The sequence below is a fragment of the Odontesthes bonariensis genome, chromosome 17 (genome assembly GCF_027942865.1).
Source record: "Odontesthes bonariensis isolate fOdoBon6 chromosome 17, fOdoBon6.hap1, whole genome shotgun sequence".
Taxonomy (NCBI): Eukaryota; Metazoa; Chordata; class Actinopteri; order Atheriniformes; family Atherinopsidae; genus Odontesthes; species Odontesthes bonariensis.
Window position 1 is genome coordinate 20,680,336 of NC_134522.1, and position 11,013 is coordinate 20,691,348.

At 39.6% G+C, this 11,013-nt stretch overlaps 1 pseudogene; it reads left to right on the top strand.

Annotated features, from left to right (window-relative positions):
• Positions 1 to 2,931: 2,931 nt before the first annotated feature.
• The window catches only part of LOC142366720 (plastin-1-like), a 9,464-nt pseudogene continuing 1,382 nt past the window's right edge, over positions 2,932 to 11,013 (top strand).

The following is an 11,013-nucleotide window of genomic DNA, read 5'->3' on the forward strand; positions in this document are numbered from 1 at the left end:
AGGGAGACTGGGCTTATCAGGTGTCAAAAGAAGAAATGAACTGAGAAGAAACAGAAAGATGGATCTCTGTGGAGTTTGAGTTCAAATTTAGAGATGACTTTTGAATTAAGACATTTTCTATGATGTTTCTTTAAGTCAAGACGGGAAGCATTTTTCGTGCCTCGGCTTCTGCTGATTATGAAACCAAATGTGGTTTTGAGCATCGTGAGATGTGAAGGGACAGGGTGACAGGTAAACACAAAGATGAAAGGGGGACACTAGGAAAAGAAAGCGGCGAGGACAGATGGAAAAGTGTTGATACCAAAAAAGAAACTTGTAAAGGAGCTGAAGGAAGAAAGGGGCCCAAAACTAGTCCTCAGCAAGCTGATTTTCTCCCCTGGGCTGACCCTGCTTTGGACTTTTAGCCCCTTCAGACTGCATAGGACTGAATGTAAGCTCCTTACTTTTGTTAGTCATTTATATTTCAATTTTATTGTGCATTTGAATTGACACAGGTAGGGTTTTCTGTGTGAATGTACAATTAACTAATAAAAAAAAAAACGCTTTTACCCTTTAAACACTTAAGTTTTCTGACTCACATAAACAGGTCGAATGTCACAGAAATATGACCGATCCTCTTAGGATTAACAAGTAAGTGAGTAGTGCATACATCAGCAAAGTTAGGTTCGAATTCGGGGAAAAAGCACCGGTAAAGTGGCAGTACTGTTGTGTGGTAGCGCAGTTTAATCCAAGCTGTGAAGCTGGCCCCGTGCCTCAGGTTACTGTGCATTGTGTGGCAGTGATGCAAGCTGTGCAAGCAAACTCATGTTTTAGACATGTTTCACAGAAGGGCAAAATGTGAGAATGGTCCTTTTGAAAACACAAGCCCTTGATATATAAGAAGCAAGAAGGAAAATACTTTGAACTTTGTTGTTTTCTTTTTTTAGCTACAGTTTCAGCTTTTGCAAGTTTTACACACTGTAACACTCATGTAGTCAGCAGTAGTTTTAGATAGATGCACCAGCCACAGAACTGCTGAGTGAGTATGCTGACTTGCCACTGTTTTCAATGAAATGAGCCTCACAGGCTTGGTTGCACTTAATAGTCTGTGTGCAATTGCTTAGAGACTCTACCATTTAAATGCTCAGGTTAAATCAAATTAAAACAGACCATGAGGGTTATTGAGACTTTATGCTATGCCACACCATCCGTCTCCTGGTAGCAGTTTTACATTTTACTGCGCTGTCTTTAAGGTCTTTGGGCAAAGAAACAGCTTTGTCTGGGAGGTGTGACAATAGACAGCATATGTATTTATATATAAAAAAATGTAAACTTTCAGTGCAATGTACATAATAACAGAGAGTAAGTTGAGTAAACCCGATATTTACTTTAAAAAAATCGACTCTCTGTCTTTGAGGCTACAAAGGTTGTTATCAGTTCACAGTTCAGAAGCCAGCTTTTGTGAAAGTGTAACAACATAATAGTGTATATTGATATACTGCACATCTGTATCGGCACCAGCTATGCTGAAGCATTTATATACAGGTTTTGGGGCAGCATATGCTCCCATTCAGATTTTGCCGGTTTCAGCTTCACATATTTCAACAAGACCAATCGCATTCCGCAACGCATCTATTGCACACACAACAAAAGAGTCTGGAATGATCGAGCAACATATATACAATGAATAGGGAAAACACAATCCATTCCCAGCAACAGCGACTGGTCACTTCAGATCCACTTACAGAGATGATGTCGCTTGGTGGTATACACGCCCCAGTCCCAGCTTTTTCGAAAAGCATGTTTGATGATGAATGATACACAAGTAGATGCTTTCTGTTTTGATTTACATTTTACAAACCTTTCTTTTTTTCGGAAACAGGGTCTCAACAATTTCTCTCGGTCCGTTATAAACCAAAATCTGCACGTCTTTCCACAGTATGTAGTTAAATGAGATGCTTCTCAGCTAAAAGACAATCAGCTATCAAAGAATAAAAGAAGGCTGGAGCGTACTGATTCTTTTGCAATTTCTAATAGTGCAGACAGATTAACATTTCATCCCTACTGTGTCCTCATCAGAGTCAAAGCGGACAAAGAATAATTGTTTGGCAATTGTTGTCAGTCTCACACAGGTGTGCATCAGTCACTGGACAGATAGGTGAATCTCATTTCAAGCCTATTGGAGAGCCAAAACAAGGGGCGGGTATGATATGTGTCCACATAACACACTTGTGATGCAATCAGGGACAAAGAGACAATGTTCTACAAAAATGACAAAAGATACAAAGATAAAAGACTAAAAAATATCTTAACATGTTAAAATGCAACCGTGCGTTTGCTGTGGACACGACCGACCTTGCTGTACATAAATAGTGGAAGGTCAGTAGAATAAAAAGATCCAACCTTTCTCAGACGAGTAGAATGAAGAGGTAAAAATATGAACTTCTGATCTGAATAACAACAAAGAAAACATGGAAAATTCAATTCCTCACTGATGCCAAAGGGCTCCACTGCATTTACAGCGTGGACCCTATAGGCCTATCTGTGAAACAATGAGGTAATGATGTCACCACCCATGGAAGAAGGTGAAGTTTTTCAATTTCCCAAGACTTCATGATACTGCGGAGCCATGATTAGCCTGGGAATCATTTCAAGTAGCTGCGTAGTCCATGCTTTGTGTGCGAATCACAGTCTTTCTTTTGTTTGCACTAAAGATTGCACAAGAATCAGTGAGCTCCAGCCTTTCATCTTCCAGTCCTGTCTGTTGTTTCCACAGTATGTCTCATAAACAAAACACATATACACTATGTATATATGTAGAGTATATATCCATATACTCTATGCACTGTAAGTCAGATAGGTGTCTTTACTGCAAATTGTTTTCTAAAAATTCCTGAAACAGCTGACGCTCATTCTGCAGACATTAACATGATGACACAGCTGAGGTGTTAAATGTTAACCGTCGGGCTGCGCCTGTCCCAGGTCCAGCGAGGACAAAGGTCCAGTGCGAGCCTTACCCGGGAGACTCCTCCTTGGAGAAGTAATCAGTCCTCTGCCTACTCCAGGATCCACCTTCCTCTCTGCTGCGGTGTGAATCCTTGCGGAGCTCTGGAAGACTTGACTCCTGCTGCCAGGCCTCGTATGAAGGTACATGTCTCACTCTGTGTTTTTTTGTAGTTTCCTCAGCTAAAAATGAATATTGGAGTTTAATGAATAGTTGCTGCACATTATAGAAACATCCGTGCAATGGAATGTAAGGCAAACCTAATCTGACGCTTCCTGATAGTTTGGCTGCCTGTTGTCTGTGTCTGTTTGTCTGTTGAACAAGATTCATGTCCATTTACAGCATATGTGCGATTGTGTTTCAGGTTCATTAAACAGAAGCAACTATGGATCATAATCATGTCACACAGATTTCCCGAGTGGACCTGGAAGAGCTCAGGGAAGCCTTCAACAAAATTGGTCAGTTCCACTTAGACACACTCTCACTTGCACCACTCAGCTGAACCCGCAGGTTTAACGATAGGAATTCTGACCAAAGTAAGACTTTTACTGCCAACCATAAAGTACAACTCTTATGTGACCGATTGTTTACTGCTTGGGTTGTTGAGCGTGTGTACTTTGTGTGTAAGGTGTGTTCAGATGTGACTGACGATCAAACGTTTACAGAATCCATTCTTTGATGAGTTGATATTCTGTAATTAAAAAATAATGCTGATGACAATGAACTCTGTAGATAAAGAATGTGTGATGTGCTGTTCCAACAAAAGGCACAGAAGGAGTAAAGGGTGATGAAAGACTGAGATCTTTTTTTTCCCCGTTTAAAATTATGGGTGGCACCATTTTTACTTGTAACAAACTACGGAAGAACAACAGGGAAATCAGTCAGTCATCTGTTGCTAATTACAGATGATATGGACACAGTGGAACATTTTTAATAAATCTCAACAAACCTTGGAGTAATGATTTTTCAGTGGGTTTTTAATTACATCCTGTAGCATGTCTGTTCAGCTCATCAAGAAAAGGAAAAGAAAAGAAAGATAAGATGGGTCGAAAGACTGAGACCCGCTTTTGCACTCTTGTGATGTCTTAACTGCAAGAGGAGAGATTTAGAATAAAATCAAAAGTTTATTGAGTCTTTTACATCATAGTTTGACGAATAATGATAGCTGGTGTGAAGAGAAATTGTTGGCGAAAGTGTTATCAGCTATCTGCAATAAAAAAAAAATGTATATGATATGATATCACCTGACACATTATTCTGCTGTGGTGCTTATAGAGGCTTATAAAAGCCTTGATAAAGGTCGCTTAGGTTCTCTTTAGATGGTAAACTATACAAGTCTATGGAGCTTGATAGGCACCAAGGGATGCTTTACTTCCTGAGATCATACGTTTCAACTTCAAAATATATCTCATCGTTTGCAACATCTCGGCTCAGTTTGAAGCCAAGAATGTGAAAACCTGAATTTGTCAACCAGCAGAAAAAGTATTTAAGACAAGCAGAATACAAAGTTTCCATTGGAAAATGAATGTTTATCTGAAGACATTCCAACTGGATGTCCTTAGTATTTGGCTTTAAACTAAGTCTTCAGAACTGAATAACGTGGTTCTTTCCTGAAAACTATTAGGAAATTAAAGGGAAATTACATACTTGCTTATAAAGACTTTTGTTTATTCTTCCTTTTATCGTCTCATGGGCAATATTTACCAGTAAAATATTAAAGCAAATCATTTAAAACATTCGTAAAGCAAGTGTGTGTGTGTTCTTTTTTCTGTGTGTCTTCATCCAGATATTGATAACAGCGGGTTTGTGAGTGACTTTGAGCTTCAGGAGCTCTTCAAAGAGGCAAGCCTCTACCTGCCCGGATACAAAGTGCGAGAGATCATCGACACCTTCATCGCTGGAGACACAAATAAAGATGAGAAGATCAGCTTTGAGGAATTTGTTTCTGTAAGTGTCGACACAGTAAATATGACCTCGCCCCTCCAACAACTTGTGGAGTAACGCAGTCCGTTTGTGGTCAGATCTACAAAGAGCTGAAGAGCAGGCAGCTCAGTGAGTCGTTCAGGAAGTGCATCTCAAGGAGAGATGGGATCCGCTCCTTTGGAGGCATGTCGGTAATCTCCAACGCGGGGACGCAGCACTCGTACTCAGGTGTGGCAGAGTTTTGCATTGTTTGTATGTATGTGCCTGTCTTTGTTTACCTCATTGGGACCAATTCAAGTCCGGCAGTCCTTATGGAGACCGAAGCCTGCTCGCAATTAGGTAAAACATCATTTTGGATGTCATGGGCGAGGTTGGAGGAGCTAAAATGGGAATTAAGATTTATTCTATTTAATTCAATATATTTGTATAGCATCAATTCACAAGAAAAGTCATCTCAAGGCAATTTAAAGAGAAATCAAACAAGTTTATTAAGTCCAATTAGATGGAGTCGAGTTCAGGCTACTTACAATCAAGCAATCCAATTTAATCAAATATTAGGTCAATGGTTTGAGTTAGGCCAGTGGTCTCAAACTGATCCGTGAAAGGGCCGGTGTGGCTGCATGTTTTTGTTCCAACCCTGCAGCAGCACAGCTGACTTGTTTCATTCAATCAACTGAACTGGTTAAGACCTTCAGTGCAGACAGTTCACACCGGCCCTTTCACGGATCAGTTTGAGACCACTGAGTTAGGGGGTCCATAACAGTGGAAGATGATTCACCATCTTAGTAATAGCTGCACAAGCTTGTGAGCTTGCATGGGTGTTAGTAAAAATTATTCATGGCATTAGAAAATGATACATGATTAGTTTTCATTTGTTACATAATAAAGAATCCTGCTTCATGAGTAACGCCGTGCAATCTTGAAAAGCCGAGAAAACCTTTACAGAATTCATGGAGGTGTTCCCAGGAAACCTCACAGACTCCTTTAACCTCAAAGATGAAAACATATCCTGCCGTCAACCCATTGCCTGGGCTGTGCCAATTTCTATTAATTCACTGATGATAATAGAACGACCTGCACTACCCTGAAGTTTGACATCACAGCATTGTTATTATCATGACTGTTGTAACGTGTCCCTGTGCCCGGATTACAGAACGGGTTGTTTTCCTGCTCCTCCTAAAACAACAGCCATGTTCAGTGTTTGCAGAAACAATATGTCACGATTATTTTTTGCTCTTATCATCATTTTATTCAATTTTCATTATTTTTGTTGTTTAAAAAGTTTACTTGGTTTGACCTAGAATAAGATACAATGGGAATTCACAAAATCCTGCTCATTTCAATCAATTCTAAAAGTCTTAATGATTATATCATATATAATAACTTATAACTTATAATTAGACAGCTGGGATAGGCTCCAGCGCCCCCGCGACCCTAAACTGGATTATAGAGTATAGAAAATGGATGGATGGATAATGACAATAGAGAACGCCCATAACCAAGTTTTCCTCTACAATCATATAAGAATGGCAGCTGTGTACTTGAATTGGTAAATATTTGGGGTTTCTGCTTGAGTGATTCATCATCCTGTGAATGCTTTTGTAGATGAGGAGAAAGTGGCTTTAGTTAACTGGATCAACAAATCTTTGGGGAAAGATCCAGACTGCCAACATCTGCTGCCCTTAAACCCCAACGATGAGAGCCTCTTCACCTCTGTCCGTGATGGCATCCTGTTATGGTATTACATAAACTCTCACTCTAACTCTCACACACACACACACACACACACATCCGCACCGCACAGTACTAATGCTGATGCACACAGAAATGCAGACACCTGAGAATATGCGCATGCACGATCATTCCATCTACACAACAACAGCTTCAGTATCAGGTACACTCAAATGTGACACTTTCGACTTGCAAGACAAGTGGGTTCAAACAAATCCGTCATCGAAAATATCTTACTGTTGATCGCCACGGAGCTTTTATGGTGCAACAAAGGTGAAAGCAAGATCTTTTTATATTGTTTTATAGCGGTTCACCTTGAAATCTTTTATCTCTTTCACCACAAGTGCTGCACAACATAATGGACCTTTAAACAGAGGCGCATCGTAGAAGGAAGGTAACATGGACCCGGCAGTCATTTCACGGCCTCACTTATCCCTCTTTATGCTCCTTGTTCTCTTTCAGTAAAATGATCAACCTGTCTGAGCCTGACACGATTGATGAAAGAGTCATCAACAAAAATAACCCTACCACCTTCAAAATGACAGTGAGTAGATGGGTTTTCAAACCCACAACCTCTATGCACCACCAACATTTGCCTAAGATCATGGGCATACAAGCACTAAGGCATTGTGTGCTGAGAAGGTTCACACCACCATATTATTATTATTATTGTTGTTGTTGGTGTTGTTAGTATTTATTTATTTATTATTATTTGCATAGCTTGGCATTGGACGGTGGAAACAACTAGCTTATAACTTAACAGAGTAGAACTCCAATTCCCCCCAAAAATAAAAATAAAATAAAAACAATAGAATCAATGACAACTGAATGTAATGATTCCCAATAGAACATAGATAACATAAGAAATGTTGAAAGTGAGTCATTTTACTAGTCCATGAAAAATATTAGCTCACCTTGAATCTCATGGTAGTAATACATCTCAAAGAAGAAGCATTGATTCCACTCTTTATACTAAGCTAAACTAACAGGCTGTCTTCAGCCACATGTTGAACAGTCATATAAGATGAGCGATTAATACATCTGAGACAGTGATAGGTTGTAAGATGTGTAGACTGTTATAAATTAACTTTTTTACTGCAAATTACTTGATATCCATATCTGTTTTATATCTTTTATGTTTCATTAACTGCTCACTTTCTCCAAGTAAAGAAAAACCAAAAATGCCTTGCATATTTGGCCTTTTATTGTTTGCTGGACATTATCAATCAATCGGCCCATAGATCTTCTGCTTCAGCCAGCTTTCTGAGAATTTTGTTGCTACTGGTGGTTCGAAAACAGACAACATGATGATGTAATTTCATGTTCCTTCGCAGGAGAATCTGGTCTTGGCTATGAACTCTGCCTCAGCAATCGGCTGCACAGTGGTGAGCATGGACGCCCATGAACTGACGGCCGGGAAACCCCATCTGGTCATGGGACTGCTCTGGCAGATCATCAAGGCTAGACTATTTGCTGATATGAAACTCAGCAAGAACGAAGGTCGGTACACACACGTGAACTTAATCCAGCTGAAATGCAGGAGACCCTTTAAATATCAATGTCATTGTTTGTTGAAAGAGAGGGAAGCGTGTCAGAGAGCTTTCAGACATCAGATTGAAAGGAAGTGAAGATATCCATCATGCATATACATATGTACATATGAGAAATATTGTTTTTTTTCTCAAATAAAAGGGACATCGCATTTATGTTGTTTGGTCAAATGCTGCAGCAGAAGAGTCATTTTGTAATGTCTTACTGAAGTTGATGGTTTTCCAGCACAAAGCAGTGGTAACAAAATCGTGCAACTTTTTTTCATATTTCACCTTCATCAGATAATATAGCCACTTTATTACTTCATAACTTTGTGTGTTTTTTTTTGTTTTTTTTACATATATACGTATAAAAGTGATCTTCTCCTTTTTTTTTTCATCACTTGCATAACTTGCCCTAGTTGAATGCAGACACATGTTTCTTCTTTTCTTTCGCTAAAATGTAGGCTTTCTTCATTAGAAAGTTTAACAGTTGGTTAATGGTAATATAACCCCCCCCCCTTTTTTTTTTAATGTTTATATATTCAACAACTTGGTTTTCTTCTTTCTTTTTTTTCCACCAACACCATTTTTTTTTTTTTTTTTTTACCGGTTTCTTCTTTTAAAACGGTTTCTTTTAAATGGAAAGTTTTGCTGTGGGAAGCCATGAGTTTTGATCCATTTCACCTCTCCTGCTCAAAAGGTGAGCTGACAGCAGTTTTTTGTGCGTCTCCACAGGTCTCATCTGGCTTCTGAAAGACGGAGAACAACTGGACCAACTATTTTCTCTCTCCCACGAGGAACTGCTGCTCCGCTGGGTCAACTATCATCTACGCAATGCAGGAACAAAAACAATCAGCAACTTCGGTGACGACATTAAGGTGCCATGCCAAACACACACACTCACACAGACCCACAAACACACTTGCATATATTAGCTTAACTTTGTTTTGTACTGTGCCACTGAAGGACTCTCGGGCCTACTTCTACCTGCTGAGCCAGATTGCATCAGAGGATGAAAAATTCAAAATGCGTGTCCAAATCGACATGAGCGGCCTCAGTGTGAGTCGGTTTGTTTTGCGATCATTTGTATGTGCTTACAGATTTTGCCTGTGCCTTCACCTTAACGTGCACGTGTGTCTGCGTCTGTGTATGCGAAGGAGCGGAATTTGGAACGAAGGGCGGAGCTGATGCTGCAGCAGGCGGCCAGGCTGGACTGCAGGCAGTTTGTTTCTCCTCATGACGTCGCATCTGGAAACAGCAAACTCAACTTGGTCTTCGTGGCCAACCTGTTCAACACGCATCCTAGTCTGCAGGGGGCAGGTGTGAATGGGAACGACTTAGAGCAGGCACAAATAAGAGGTGAGATGGGCCTGTCGCTAAGGTTTAGGTGTATTTTCCAAGAACCGGAAAACATGGTTTAGTCAGAAAATACCGACGTGTGTGTGTAATGACGTTTATGGTGTATTTATGTCTTGCCAGAGGAGACCAGGGAAGAGAAAATCTTTCGCAACTGGATGAACTCTCTGGGCGTCTCCCCACATGTCAACCATCTTTACTGGTATGGTTATACCAGGTTTGATATAAGTGTGAATAGCCTTATAAGGGGAAGAGGAGAATACTTAACATTCCTACTGATAGCAAATGACACGTTAGGGTGCAGTATAATGGTAAACGATACAACTAGATACAAATAGCAGGACATGCATTATTTGGACAATGTATTTGTCCTTACTTATGCTCTATTAAAGCTGTGTATTCATAAATATACTTTATTTTTTACTTGTGCCTTTTAATTCTGTTTCTCCTATTATTTGCTTTTAGAGTATGCTCATTGTCCTTTTACATCATCTAAATGAGTTTATAAGAGGTTCCTTATGCACCAAGGCAATTGTATTCATTATCAAGGGTTGCTCACTTTAGCTTCTGTTCACATACTTTCAAAGCTTCTCCTCATTTGCCTCCCAGTCTGAAACTAGCCTTGTATACAGCATGCATGCATGCATTAACAGACCGTTGCCATTTCCTACTTCATTGCATCTACACTTGAGAACAATTTCACTTTACAACTATTTCTAAGACAAAAGAAGTTCTGATGCCATTTTAGAATGCAGATACAAACAAAATGCAAAGGGTTGCAAAACTCAGAACCCAGTACTGTACTCGAATTGAATACAGAAAACGGATCAAATGTTGAAAGTGAGGCATTTGGCTATTTCATGAAAAAATATTACTCATCTTGAATTGGATGGTCCATTCATGATTTCCATTGCAGGGTCATGCCTGCCCTCAGTCAGTGCTGCCTGAGGGCCTTAAGATCACTGGCATCCAATATAGATTTTTTTTTTTTTCGGCCATGTTTTTTGTGCACATAGATATCTCCAGATTATGTATATATATATATATATATATATATATATATATATATAGTCCCCATATAGTGCCCAGTCACAACTTTTTTGAGATGCGTTGCTGCCACCAAATTCAAGATGAACAAGTATCTTTAATGAATTAGTAAAACGTCTCACTTTCGGGAATTTGATATGTTTTCTTTGTTCTGTTGTAAATAGAAATGTGGGTTTATAGGATTTGCAAATCACTGCATTCTGTTTTTATTTACATTTTGCACGTTCTACCTTGTTAGGAATCATGTTTTGAACGTCAGGCTCTGTGTTTTTCCTCTGTTAGTGTTCATTGTGTGTGACCTCATCTTTTACAGGGATCTGTGTGATGGTTTGGTGATTCTGCAGCTTTTAGAAAAAGTCGAAGTGACTGTGAGCTGGCAGAAAGTCAACAAACCTCCTTATCCTTTATTGGGGGGCAATATGAGGAAGGTGCGGGATGCAA